Genomic DNA, 15,403 nt, shown 5'->3' with positions numbered 1-15,403 from the left:
TCAGGGACAGAGTGTCAGGTTGACCGCTTCTGACATATAAAAGAAGGGAAGGACAATCTCTCCACTGAATGAGGCTCCCAAGTATGTGTAGATATGGACTCCAGTATCAGCATCAAAAAAAGGCCACCTTCCCCTCATCACAGTTCAGAGTCACTCGGATCCTCTTGAGCTCCTGGCTCAGGGTTCGAGGAGGATTATAAGGTGGTTGGACAACTCTGTACTTACCTCTCCACTTCCCCACAGCCCAGATCCCTTCCTCAGGACTCAATTCAAACTTGTCCTTTCTCCTCACAGACCCCTTGGCAACTCCCACAGCCTATGCTTCTTCAGTTCCCCCATCAATGTCCCAGAAGTGTTTGCCTGCAATGAATCGCTCATGTCCCAGCACAAAACTCCATCTGTCAAACCTCTATGGATTGTCAGGCAGATCTTGCCGTGTGCCTCCCCATCTCACACTTTTGCAGTCCTCAGACAAGATGAACCCTGTCTGGATTCAGAGTTACATTTGCTTTCAGGGTGGATGGAGGTGAGGAAAGAGAAGCTGGATCAATTGGGAGACCAAATGACATCCTGAGCCGTTACCACACATAGCACATGTATGTTAACATGCACAAACTAGGGAACAAATGTGCATGGAGTTTTTTGGTCATAGATGGCCAAATGTGCATGGTGTTTTTCATGTCATATTATTATTAATTATATTAAGTGAGGAACAAGGAGTCAGCAATTATTTTTCACTCAGCTGAAAGAATTTTTGAAGTTTGCCCCTCCTTTGATACCAACTTTAATGAGTCCCTGAAACTCATCCAGGCATGACTTCGGAGAATTTCACCAGCATCTGCATTCAAGGAATCGACTGGGGCTCGTATGGATGCTGATTAATGCATACATGACAGAAATATAAAAGTAATGTGGACACAAAGAGGGCTTCCCAAAGCATTTTTACCCAAAAACTGCTAATGGAAATGGGAGATACAGTTGGACCTCAGTATCCATGGGGAGATCTGTTCCCAGACCCCTTGTGGATACCAAAACCCACAGGTAAGCTAACCCGTGGGTTGGGTCTAATAAGACCTCTGCATGCCATGTTCTGAGGCCCAGAGAGGCCATGCGCCGAGAACACCTCCGGTTGCATCCAGGAGATCAGCAGAGGCCCTCCACCATGGGTTCAGAACTTGCAGTGAGTCAAATCCATGGGTTCCCAACCCATAAGTAAAGATGGCCCACCTGTATGTAGTTTATAAGAAAAATGAGAGACAGGGCAAATCTCTCTTCCTGTGAACTTGGAGATTCATCAGTTCCTGAAACTTACCTTTCTGCCACTGAAGCTGAGATACCAGGGCATCTGAGGAAGCAAAAGGAACAGAGATTCAGCACCACACAGTCAGGCCCGTAACGAATCTCGTAACAAAGTATCAGCTCCGAACATGATTGCATCTTCACCCCCTGCCTTATTTCAAGGGAAGCATTAAGCAGAAGCTGAAACAGATGTTCAGATCACATTATAATAAAGGACACTATAGCAGTGTAAAGGTATTCTTAATAATATTTACTGTTGTTGTTCAACCAATATATAGAGGTTGAAAAGCTGTATGTAAATATTAATAGCAATAGCAACAACATTATAGATTCTGATACCAAGCAACATTCCTTCCAGCTTCTTATGACAACATCAGCGGATGCCAGCGTGCAAGATGAATGACTTTCCCAGCACTTCTATGCACAAAATGCACAGCAAAGTCTCTATTTCTGTGACATACAGGACATGTTTCTAAAGGACTCTGGTCTAACCTCAAACTTTTGTGCACATGATCTCTTCCGCCCTCCCCACAGTCCCACATCCTGGAAGGAAGAAAATGATCTCATGTTCTGTCTCCATTTAACAAAACTTTGCAATCTTTTCTATGCATTTCCTGTCTGCCTTTGCACTTTGCATTTGTCCTTAGTGAATGCAACTTGCCTCTAAGTGTGTGCAGAGTGCAACTCCCTTTAGGGCATGTGTGGCACTGTCCTCCCTTCTTAATTCACTCAAACTGTCTGCCTGTGCTCAATTTGGTGATTATGAAACTGAGATCCTGGGAGGGGGGCTGAGGAAGAGTAGGGAAGAAAGGATAGCAAAAGCTGAGTGATATGTGTTGGGGTCTGCTAATCTGGAGGATGCTATTTTTGTGTGAAGGGAGAAATGTATTGGGGGATGCTCTGATCGGTTGGGGAATGGCTAACCTGGATGAAATAATAAATAATAATTGTTATAATTTTTATTATTTATTAATTACTATTAAATAATTACCTTATGGAGTGTACCAAAATTTTATAGGCAACGGGTGCCAAATGGCCTTCATACACCACTGCTCCTGAGTGCTTGTATATATGAACTCTAGTATCAGCATTGAAAAAGACAACCTTCCCCCCCATCACAGTTCAGAGTCACTCAGATCCTCTTGAGCTCCTGGCTCAGGATCTGAGGAGGAGAATAAAGGTGTTGGACTATACTTACTTCTCCACAGTCCAGATCCCTTCCTCAGGACTCAATTCAAACTTGTCCTTTCTCCTCATAGAACCTCTGGCAACTCCCACAGCCCATGCTTCTTCAGTTCCCCCATCAACATCCCAGAAGTGCTTGCCTATGTCGAATCCCTCACATCCCAGCACAACAGGCCTAATGTCAAATCTCTCAGGATTGTTAGGTACAGCTTGACATTTATCTCCCCCACATTTGCGATCCTCAGACGGGATGAGCCGTGTCTGGATCCAGAGACACATTTGCTGTCAGGGTGGAGGGAGGTGAGGAAAGAGAAGCTGGATCAGTTGGGAGACTGACTGACATCCTGACTGTTACCATAGAACAGCTGTGTTAACATGCACAAACTATGGAACAAATGTACACAGGCAGCTTTGCAGTGGTTCAGGCATACCCCAGCAAAGGAAAGGATTCACCAAGAGGTGGAGGAGACCAGATCTAGGTGCAAACACAATAATATTTATCATGGGGAGAAACGTGTAATAAAGAAGAGAAAAAAACAAGAATTGATAGATAACTAAGGGCCCAATCCTATCCAATTTTCCAGTGCTGGTGCAGCCATGCATGCACTGCATCCTGTGGTGGAGAGGCAGTCACAGAAGCCTCCTCAAGGTATGGGAACATTGGTTCCCTTACCTTGAGGCTGCATTGCAGCAGCACCGGTGCTGGAAAGTTGGGTCCTCAGTCAGTCCTTCAAATTATTACTGATGTTGCTTTCAGCAGGGGTCCAACATTTGAAGCTGGGGAGGAAAAAAGTGTTGTAAGGAAAGGCAGGGGAAAGGCATAAGGGTTGAAAACTGCTAATGCAGGGGTGCCAAACAAACAGTCCGCGGGCTGGATGTGGCCTGTGAAGCCATTTCAGGTGGCCCCCATCCTCTGGTGGGGTTCTGGGGTTGACCCACCCCCGCTCACTCTGACCACAACCGGAGCTCTGCTCCGGTTGCAACCAGAGCTCTGCTCCAGTTGCAACCAGAGGAGAATTCTGAGGGCCAGGAATGCCACGCACAGCCTCCCCGGCCCTCAGAATGAAGTTTTGAGGCCTCCGGTTTTCTGAAACCGTTTTTCTCCTGTTTTCACATTCACAACGAATCACATGAAAACACCAATGAGGAGATGGATGGATTTCAAGAAGGAAGCGGGTTAGACAAGCTCCCTTTGACTGGGTGTGGTTTGTCTTGGGAGCAAGAGGGGAGTACATGTAGAAGAAGGGACACTTTGGGGGTCTATAATCAGGCATTCTATGGTGCTTTTTGGCCATAGACCTACATGGTCTTTTTTGTGGGCTGAGCTCAGCCTAGATTTACTAATTCTTAAGAGACAGTCCTTGATGAGTTTTGTTTGCCCATCCTGGGTTTGCCCGGATGTGGGTAGCCCTATTTCTTTTGTAGGGGACTAGAGCAGTGCTTCCCAAAAGTTTTAGCAATGGGACCCTCTTTTTAAAATGACACTCTGTTCCAACCCACTGAGCAAAAAAAAAAAAAAATCAGAAAGAAATATTTATACGTATTATTAATAGCTAACAACAACAACAACAACAGGGGTGCTTGCAAAGTTGGTTTTTTGTTTTAAATGTTTTAGAAACTTTTTACAACCCACCAAAAAATCAGCTCATAATCCACTGGTGGGTCCTGACCCACAGTTCGGGAAACACTGGATTAAGGGCCCAATCCTATCCAACTTTCCAGCACCAGAGCAACTGCAATGCAGCCCCAAGATAAGGAAACAAATGTTCCCATACCCTGAGGAGACCTCTGTGGCTGCCTCCCCACCACAGGATGCAGCACATGCCCCATAAGCACGGCTGCACCAACAGTGGAAAACTGGGTGGGATTGGGACCTAATTTATTAAGTATGGTATAGGACAGCCAAGGATTGGCATCATGGCTGTTCTGCAGCACCAAGGGCTGCTTTACAGTGCAGGAATCTCCCAGGGATAGGCTGCTTTTTAATCGTTTCACAAGTGAATGAGATGGCTATGCCAAAGTGTAGTGTGGTCACAATGTTTCAGACCTCATTGATAAATTAAAGATCAATAAGTCACCAGGCCCGGATGGCATCCACCCAAGAGTTATTAAGGAATTGAAGAATGAAGTTGCTGATCTCTTGACTAAGGTATGCAACTTGTCCCTCAAAACGGCCACGGTGCCAGAAGATTGGAGGATAGCAAATGTCATGCCTATCTTTAAAAAGGGAAAGAGGGGGGACCCAGGAAACTATAGGCCAGTCAGCCTAACATCTATACTGGATAAGATGGAATGCCTCATCAAAGGTGGAATCTCAGAACACAAAGACGAACAGACCTTGCTGAGGGAGAATCAGTATGACTTCTGTAAGGGTAAGTCTTGCCTCACGAACCTTATAGAATTCTTTGAAAAGGTCAACAGGCATGTGGATGCGGGAGAACCCGTGGACATTATATATCTGGACTTTCAGAAGGCGTTTGACACGGTCCCTCACCAAAGGCTACTGAAAAAACTCCACAGTCAGGGAATTAGAGGACAGGTCCTCTCCTGGATGGAGAACTGGTTGAAGACCAGGAAACAGAAAGTGGGTGTCAATGGGCAATTTTCACAATGGAGAGAGGTGAAAAGCAGTGTGCCCCAAGGATCTGTCCTGGGACCGGTGCTTTTCAATCTCTTCATAAATGACTTGGAGACAGGGTTCAGCAGTGAGGTGGTTTGCAGTCGACACCAAACTTTTCAGAGTGGTGAAGACCAGAAGTGATTGTGAGGAGCTCCAGAAGGATCTCTCCAGACTGGCAGAATGGGCAGCAAAATGGCAGATGTGCTTCAATGTAAGTAAGTGTAAAGTCATGCACATTGGGGGGAAAAATGAAAACTTCACATATAGGCTGATGGGTTCTGAGCTGTCTGTGACAGATCAGGAGAGAGATCTTGGGGTGTTGGTGGACAGGTCGATGAAATTGTTGACCCAGTGTGCGACAGCAGTAAAGAAGGCCAATTCTATGCTTTGGATCATTAGAAAAGGTATTGAGTACAAAACCGCTAATATTATAATGCCATTGTACAAACTGATGGTAAGGCCACACCTGGAGTATTGTGTCCAGTTCTGGTTGCCGCATCTCCAAAAGGACACAGTGGAAATGGAAAAGGTGCAAAGAGAGTGACTAAGATGATTGCTGGGCTTCCTTATGAGGAAAAGCTACGACATTTGGGCCTTTTCAGCCTAGAAAAAAAGACGCCTGAGGGGGGACATGATTGAGACATACAAAATTATGCAGGGGATGGACAGAGTGGATAGAGAGATGCTCTTTACACTCTCACATAATACCAGAACCAGAGGACATCCACTAAAATTGAGTGTTGGGCGGGTTAGGACAGACAAAAGGAAATATTTCTTTACTCAGCGTGTGGTTGGTCTGTGGAACTCCTTGCCACAGAATGTGGTGATGGCATCTGGCCTGGACGCCTTTTAAAGGGGATTGGACAAGTTTCTGGAGGAAAAATCCATTACAGGTTACAAGCCATGATGTGTATGTGCAACCTCCTGATTTTAGAAATGGGCTATGTCAGAATGCCAGATGCAGGGGAGGGCACCAGGATGAGGTCTCTTGTTATCAGGTGTGCTCCCTGGGGCATTTGGTGGGCCCGCTGCGAGATACAGGAAGCTGGACTAGATGGGCCTATGGCCTGATACAGTGGGGCTATTCTTATGTTCTTAATGGAAATTTACAGGAGTGTCTTCAAGCAATGGGGGAGGAGACCATGTAGCAATAACAAAAACCACACTTTGGCCTTTTCGTTGGAACCTCCATCCTGGGCACCGACTTTGGTCAAGGGACACCTGGGGTGCTGGCTTTTCTCACATTGCATTATCCAGCAGACACTGGTCCAGTGCTGCCATTTGCATGGGGACTTGGATAACAGAACTAGAGCCATGAAGTCAGAAAAAACAACCTCCTCATTTCTGTGCCCTATTCAGTTATTTCTGTCCTGCTTTTCCTGTCCTTTATAGCAGCTTCAAAGCAGCTCAACACTCATAAAACATTTACTGTATTTCAAGCAGTCATGGAGGAAGGGAGGTTGGAGAGAAAAGGATATGTGCTTTCTTAACGCTCACTGTGTGAACTGGTCAATTCTGAATTCCAGGGACCCACCTTTAATGTAATAGAGTTGTGTTATATTAAGTGAGAAACAAGCAGTCAGCAATTATTTATCACACAGCTGAAAGATTTTTGAAGTTTGCCCCTCCTTTGAGTCCAACTTTAATGAGCCCCTGAAATTCAGTTTCCAGGTATGACTTCGGAGAATTTCACCAGCATCTGCATTCAAGGAATCGACTGGGGCTCGTATGGATGCTGATTAATGCATACATGACAGAAATATAAATGTAATGTGGACACAAAGAGGGCATCCCAAAGCATTTTTACCCAAAAACTGCTAATGGAAATGGGAGATACATTTCCTCTTCTCCTTCCCATCCCCTCTTCATTTATAAGGTTACTAATTAGATGGTTAAAAGGGAGTATAAGTGTGAATAGTCAGCTGCCTTGATGAAGATCAAAAGCTGACAAAGAACCACCAAAGGGAGCTAAATGATGGCTCTAAATTGTAAGAACAAAGCCCCCTGGGCCCCTGGAAAAAGCAAGTACAACCACTTCCTTACCAGTCTAGCGAAGTTGTAATGTTCAGGGAGGCCTCTAGAAGCCAGATGTAAAATTAGCAGGTGTACCAGGAAGGATCCAAACAGCAATGGGTCAACTCAAGGCTGTGTGAAAGCAGGCAGCAAGAGTTCTGTGCACCATCCCTCCCTTGAGAAAGTAGAAATGGGATCTTCCAGCCCAAAGGAAAAGGCATGGATATCATACACAAAACAGCCATCTCAGAAGCAACTGCTCCAGGGGATTGAGAGAATGAACACTAATCCAATGAAGGACGATTCTTTGCTGGATCTCTCCAGCCAAGGTTGCGTCCATCATCAGATCTACAACACACTCTAGCAGGCGTGTTAGGAATGATTGTGTGACAATGTGGGGGTGTGAGAATGGGATGACTTTCAATCCAATTCCCACATGGCAATGCGAGGGCCACACTCCATCTCACATGGGAGACCTGCTGGAGGTCTCTCTGGGGTAAGGGGACACTTTCCCCCTTGCCCCGGTTTAAACCTCAGCAGTGACAGTGGGTCAAGTCTGTGTTCATCCTTGCAGGCAGATCAGGTCTAGGAACGGGGTAGAGATTTGGCACGCACTGCCACATGTGCCCTCCCTTCCAAGCCAGATCCACCCATCCTGCCCCATCTCTTTGCTGCTCTGCCCTTCCGCTGCTCCATTCAACTCCTCCCTGTCCTTCATCCTCTCAGTTCTACCCCCTGTGCCAGGCTTATCTGCTCTGGCGGACCTCCACCAATGTGGGAAGGCTCCCACCTTACTGCCAGCGTACCAGCTCCCTGCACTACCGTAAAGCACTTTACAGCGTTTTTGCAGCAGCCAGAGGCAACAGAAAACATATCCGGCTAGCGCTTCCTTTGCATGGGACTGGGCTGGTAATTTTCTTTTTTTAAAAAGCACTGAGTAAACATTGTAGCAAAGACCCACTCATGTGGCATTTCAGTTTTAAAACAAGCCCATGTGATCTGCTGAATGACAGTGGGTATGGGGAACAACCTCAGCAGTTAAATCCCTAAGGCAGTGTTTCTCAAACTGTGGACCAGGACCCACTCGGTGGGTTGTGATCAAATTTCAGGTGGGTCCCCATTCATTTCAATATTTTATTTTTCATATATTAGACTTGATGCTCCCCTGGTATGTGACTGCATTGGGGGAAATGTTACGGACTTGTACTTTCAACAAGCTACTATGTATATTCTTTCAACAATGATAGCAAATGGAACTTACTCCTGGGTAAGTGTGGGTAGGATCGCAGCCTAGAACGGTTAAAAATTTTCCTGCTTGTTGACGTCACTTCCAGTCATGACATCACTTCTGGTGGGCCCTGACAGGTTCTCATTCTGAAAAGTGGGTCCCAGTGCTAAATGTGTGAGAACCACTGCCCTAAGGAAAGGGGATTGAGAGGAATCTCACACTCACAGATGAGATCGTTTGCTGTTTGTAAAACAATAAAAATGTTTTGCTTGGTTGAATATTTATTTTCACCTGCTAACTGGGTAAGAGACACTTTTACAAGTGGGTGCTCCTCTTTTATTTAGCAGGGGGAGAGTAACTGGCCCACCTCACCCCAGCAGTGTCTTTTCTAGTGGCTGTCGGCTGGTGTTCTTTTGCATCTTTTTAGATTGTGAGCCCTTTTGGGATAGGGAGCCACTAGTTATTTGATTTTTCTCTGTAAACCGCTTTGTGGACTTTTTGTTGAAAAGTAGTAGATAAATACTGTTAATAATAATAATTAATAATAATCTTCCTTCCAAAAAGGGCTCTCAGAATGACACAACTGAAAAAGAGACGATAAAAGTGCAACCCAGCAGAGAACAAAAAACAACAGTAAACATATTTGAGTAGCTGAGGCATACGACCAAGACTAGAAAAAAAAAAAACATTTCTTCAAAATAAAACAAATAAGAGGTGTTGATGTTTTTGATGTCAATGCTTTTATTTATTTTTTTTAGGTCTTTTATGCTAATTTTTAGTTTACATTACATTTGTTATTCAATTCATTGAGTTATAATTTCTATCATGTTTGTAAGATGCCTTCAATTTCAACCTTTTTCATTTCTATTTTTTAAAGGAAAGCAAGTTTTAAAAATCTCACTATTCAACAAATTTTAACTTTTTTTTTTTTTTTTACAAAAACGAAGTTAGCCATTCTTTATAGATGTTTGGTCACTGAACATGAAAATCACAGTTAAAATCCTCTCCTAGCTCAAATTTCTGAGCAAATTGACCATTCCTGTTTCACATATATTTCAATGGGATGTCCAAATACAGCACACGTGTGCAGCCCAAGATTTATCTTCATCTCCCACACGACACCCAATATAAAATGAAATACGCTTTTTTCATTGCTGGAGTCAATGGTCGCTTCCTCGAGCCACAAATCACGTTGCCACAAATGAAACAAAAGTTATCTGGATTGTTAATGCATTTCGGGGCATTATCACTGTAGTGAAAACCTACAGTCGAACAGAAACACAAAAAAGTGAATGAAATAAAATTCACTTATTCAAATAAATTTACTAATCATAACACACAGTGCAGTAACACTGATGCAGTTTGATACATACACTCCCGTGAACAAAAGAAACTGGATGGATCCGGTTCCAACCGCTTCTTCGCTATGATCATGTGATTCATGAGGCAAAGACATGTCATCCAACTCACCTGGACCAGAATCTAACGTTTGCCACGCTGACTTATGAGTGTCACTATTATAACATCCCATTGAAATATATGTGAAACAGAAATGGTCGATTTACTCAGAAATTTGAGCCAGGAGAGGATTTTAACTGTGATTTTCGTATTCAGTGCCCAGAAATCTATAAAGAAAAACTACGTCCATTCTTGTAAAAATTTCATTGCTGAACAGTGTCTTCTAAATGAATCAACAACCAGTAGTGCAATTCTAGGCATGTCTATGCGGAAGGAAGCCTCACTGGGTTTAATGGACCTACTCGCAAAAAGTGAATAGGATTGCAGCACAAAGCTGGGGTGCTGTCACCAAGAAGGCCCCATCCTCCATTCCCATTAAATACACTTCTGATGGCAATAAAAGGAGAGGGAGTAGAGGCTCTTCGGAATACTTCAGCAGGCAGGCAGGATCATGTGGTTCTTGGAAGAACTTCGCTGTTTAAAACTTTAATGGTGATAAACCAGCTTTGAACTGGGTTCAGAAGCAGACTGGAGTCAACTAAGCAACACTGTATAACATGCTCTTAAACACCCACATCCCACCTGCATTTCTGTGCCAACTACAGCCAGAGATCTTAGAGTACAGAGTTGTGGCCTAAAATGACACACCAGCCTCCCTGCCTGCCAAGGATGAATGTGGGGAGGTGTTGCCTCTTTTGCAGGTGAGGGTCTGAGAAATGAAAGGGAGAGGGAATAGCAATATTAACACCAAGAGTAAGGGTCCTATTGGCTGGAGCCAGTGAAACATCAGTGTAGAAAATTATCCAGCCATTGTCAAAACGGATATCCCCATCCTATGACTCCCTACCACCGCCAGTTCTAGTGTTTTGGAGGTGGTAGATGCTTTATGGTGTCGTAAAACCCCTTCCAGAAGCACGTTGAGCCAAATGCTTACGGGCTGCAGCCACAGATCGTATGGAGGACCTCTGTGTGATCTGTCCTGAATTTGGTAAGTCTGTGAAGTGGGTGAAATGGGACAGGAGGGTGGGAGGATTAGGGGGAGAGCTAAGGGAATGTTGGAAGAGAAAGGAGCTGGCATCTGGCATGGACAACTTGTACCAGATACTATCCTCTACAGAGCCAGGCAACATGCCCCCTCTGTCTCCTCCAGCACTGAATAAAGTCCCCCTTAACACTGTGGAACCTCCTGAGCCCCTGGCTCAATAATAGAGGAGGGTTATCAGGGTTATGGACAACCCTGTACTGACCTCTCCAGTTCTCCATAGCTGGGACCCCTCCCTTAGGACTAACATCAAAATAGTCCTTTTTCCTCACAGACCGTCTGGCAACCCCCATATCCGGTGGTTTCTCCATTCCCACATCCTGGTCTGCAGTGAATCCCTCATTTTCCGGCACAGCAGCCTTAGCGCTAAATCTCTCAGGATCGTCGGGCAGATCTTGACGTTCCTCTCCCTCTCTCACGTTTATACGATCCTCAGAAAAGATGAGTTCAGGATGAGCTGTGTCTGGATCCAGAGCCGCATTTGCTGTTGGGAGTGGAGGGAGAAAAGGAAAGCAAAGAGAAAGAGTCAGTTGAGAGACTGACTGACATCCTGAACTGCTACCATACATGCTGGAGAACGTGTGATAATCTGCACAAACCACAGCACAAATGCCTTTGCATTTGACTGGTGGCACACCCCAGCAGAGGATGGCATTGACCATTGAATGTAGGTCCCTCATCTCAGGTAAAGAGAGAGAAAGAAATGAAGAAATGTGGGGCAGAGGAATGATCATAGTCTGGACACAGACACTCGCTGGTTCGATTTCTTTGAATGATGGGAGTATTGATGGTACGAAAACACCAATGAGGAGGCGAGAATGGATTTCAAGCATGAAGCAGGTTAGACAAGCACCCTTTGACTGGGTGTGGCTTGCCTGGGGAGTGAGATGGGAGCACATGTAGGAGAAGGGACACTTTGGGGGGGGGGGATCCACGCTCAGATTTTTATGGGGGTTTTTTTAGCCAGAGACCCGCATGGGCCCATTTGTGAGCTAAGCTCAGACTGGACTTACCTATTCTTAAGAGATGGTCCCTGACGGGCAGTGCTTTTTTTGTAAAAAAAAAAAAAAAAGGTGCAGGAACTCACAACTTGTTAATCTTTTATTTATTTATTTATTTATTTATTTATTTAAAATAAAATATTTTATTTACTATATATAAATATAATATAAATATAAAAATATAAAACATATTTTTTTATTTAAAATAAAATAAATCTTTTATTTCATTTATTTATTTCATTTATTTATTTCATTTATGTATTCATCTCATTTCTCTCTCTTTAAATCCCCATTCCCCAGCTACTTAAGAACTAGAAAATGAGGGGAGATCTTCAAGAGAGAAGAACAAAAAGAGACGGACCACCTTGGGAGCGCACACCAAAGATTATATCAAGGCTTGTTGCATGTATTTGCAAATATGTAACAACCAAAAAATTTAATTAAAACTTTTAAAACATTTAATAAATATTGGTTAAAACAATTGATGAAGGCAAAATATAAAAAATGATTACATTACATCACTCTACAGATTTGTTTGAACCCAAATCAATTAGCACACAGGGGAGAGGGGGCACAAAAGATGGGTTAATTAATTGATTAATAAACAAGTTATGGATCAAAAATCATGTCGTTACACACCTTCTATCGGCTCAAGACATTGAAACATGATTGGTGCAAAAAAAAAAAAAAAGAAATATGTGATCAGATAACAATGAATGTGCAATATAAGCACACAAGGGGGGAGCATAAGAATAAACACAAAAGATGAGTTGTAAAATAGATAAATTATATACCGGAATATAATAATAATAATATAATAATATACAGTATTTATATACCGCCTTTCTTGGTCTTTATTCAAGACTTTATTCAAGGCGGTTTACACAGGCAGGCTTATTAAATCCACGCAGGGATTTTTACAAATTGAAAGAAGGTTCTCTCTTTCAAGAACCACCACATTCAAGATGTTACACTCCGATCTGGTTTAACATTCTGGCCTCCATCCTCCCACGCTCCGAGCAGATGGAACAGCTCAGCTGCAGCTTGCCAGCTGCTTCAAGGTCGCACGGTGCCGGTGGCCTCGAACTGGCGACCTTGTGGATGTTAATCTTCAGGCAAATGGAGGCTCTACCCTCTAGACCAGACCTCCTGTCCTGTAAAATAATCTATTTTACAACTCATCTTGAACCAATAGAGGGTGTGTGACCACATGATTTTTGATTCATAACTTCATAACTTAATCAATTCATTAACCCATCATTGGTGATTCCCCCCTTTCCCCTGTGTATGATGTCCCCATTCCCCATTATAATAATAGTGATTAAATATAGTCTAAAAAAACCAAAAATTAATAGACAACAGTGATCTGACCTACTGCACAGAGGAATACATATTTACTAAGTGTTATTATAATGCAGCAAGGACACTTAAGCTTCCCCATTTATAGTTAAAAGCCTAAATCTCCTGTTGATGACATTACAAAGCTACTAAATTTTAGTAATAATTTTTGCTTAATTAATTTAGATCAGCCAAGCCCTATATTAATAACTATAAAAATGAATGAATTACTTGCTTCTGAGTAGACCTGCATGGGTTTGGGCTGCAATCCCATCCATATTTTCCTGGGAGTAAGCCCCACTGAACACAAGGGGACTTACTTCTAAGTAGACATGCATAGGCTAGGGCTTTCAGGCTGCAAGGCTATGCAGCCTTTCCCAGGAGCAAGCCCCACTGAACATAATGGAACTTACTTCTGAGTAGACATGCATAGGCTTGGGCTCTTGGGCTGCAAGGCTATGCATGCTTTCCCAGGAGCAAGCTCCACTGAGCACAATGAGACTTACTTCTGAGTAGACATGCCTAGGCTGTCTCAAGTGCAGGGGCTGCACCAGCCAGCTTCCTTCCCCCCCTCCTCTGCCAAGCCAGTACCTGGGTGCTGCAGCCTGTCTCCCTGGCTGGCTGGCTGTCCCTCGTCGTCGTCCTCGTCCTCCTCCTCCTCCGCACATGTCCCTGCGCCCTCCACCAGCTTTGAAGCAGAGCGCGGGGAGAGGAAAGGCAGGCTGGGCTCAGGCGAGAGCTGTGAGTGCTGTGAGGCAGGGGCAGTGCTTTTTTTGTGTAAAAAAAAAAAAAAAAAGTGCAGGAACTCATTTACAAGAACAAGTTTAAGATTAACAAGTGTAATCTTTTCATATTTATTTACCTCCCACCTAAAAAAAAGAGAAGAAAGAAATTTATTCTTTCTGGGGATTTGAACCCCCAACCTCTAGCTCCATAGACTAGCACTTTAGCAACTAAGCCACAGGAAGTCTTAGGTTCAAAGTGTTTGGAACTAATACTTGAGGCACTGATGGCCACCAGCTGGGCTCAAGACCTTATATATTAGTTCTGAATACTTTAACAATAGGCTTTCCTATAGCCAATGGAGAGAGTGCTGGGCTGTGGAGCACGAGATTGGAGGTTCAAATCCCTCCCTAGCCAGCAGTGCCAGGTGAGGAGGAGGGAAAAAAGGTGGGGGCCAAAGCCCTGCTGATGGGTTTGGACTGCCTGTCCTGGGTTTGCCAGGTTGGGGGTGGCCCTATTTCTTTTGCAAGTCAATTACTTTGCAGTGTGGAGGACAGACAAGGGCTGTAATCAGGGCCATTTGCAGCACCATGGGCTCTTTTACAGTGCAGGAATTTTCCATGGTTAGGCTGGTGTTTTACTGTGAATTCACAGAAGCATCTTCAAGGTAAGGGGCTCTTGAAGCAACGACAACTGGAAAACAATGCCTTGGACTTTTCCTTAGAGCCTTCGTCCTGGGCACCAACTTTGGTCAAGGGACACCTGGGGTTCCTGGCCTTTCTGGCATTTGCTGAATCCAGCAGACATGGTCCATGGTTTGCATGGGGACTTGGGAAACAGAATTAGAGCCACAAGGACAGAAAATACAACCTTCTCATAACTGCAATCCACATTTTGTCTGAGACCCTGCCTATCCTGTCCTTTATGGCAGCTTCAGAGAAGTTCAACACTCACAAAACATTTATTGTGTTTTCAAAAGTCGTGGAGGGAGGGAGGGAGGTTGGAGAGAAAAGGATTCATGTTTTCTTAATGCTCCCAGTGTGACTGGCCATTCCTGACTTCCAGGGACCCAAGTTTATGTCACTGAATTTTATCGTATTAAATGAAGAACAAAGAATTTTGACACTTGCCCCTCCTTTGATTTCAACTTTAACGAGTCCCTGAAACTCGATTTATAGGCTTGACTTGGGAGAATTTCACTGGCATCTGCATGCAGGACATATTTAGGAACTGAATGGGGCTTGTATGGAGGTTGATGGGTAAGTTACACATGGTAGAAACAAAAATGTAATGCGGACGCCATGAGGGCATTTATACCTGAGAGCTGCTGAGAACTGAGAAAACTGGAGATATGTAGTTTATAATAAAAACGAGGGGACGGGGGAATCTCTCTACCTGTGAACCTGGAGGTTCATCAGTTCCTATAACTTACCTTTCTGCCAGTGTAGCTGAGATTGCAGGGCAGCTGAAGAAACAAAAAGAACAGAGATTCAGCA

At 44.0% G+C, this 15,403-nt stretch overlaps 1 pseudogene; it reads right to left on the bottom strand.

Moving 5' to 3' along the window:
* The window catches only part of LOC136639099 (E3 ubiquitin-protein ligase TRIM39-like), a 30,749-nt pseudogene continuing 15,346 nt past the window's right edge, over window positions 1-15,403 (bottom strand).

The sequence above is a fragment of the Tiliqua scincoides genome, chromosome 2 (genome assembly GCF_035046505.1).
Source record: "Tiliqua scincoides isolate rTilSci1 chromosome 2, rTilSci1.hap2, whole genome shotgun sequence".
Taxonomy (NCBI): domain Eukaryota; kingdom Metazoa; phylum Chordata; class Lepidosauria; order Squamata; family Scincidae; genus Tiliqua; species Tiliqua scincoides.
This window is presented reverse-complemented; position numbering and strand designations above follow the sequence as displayed.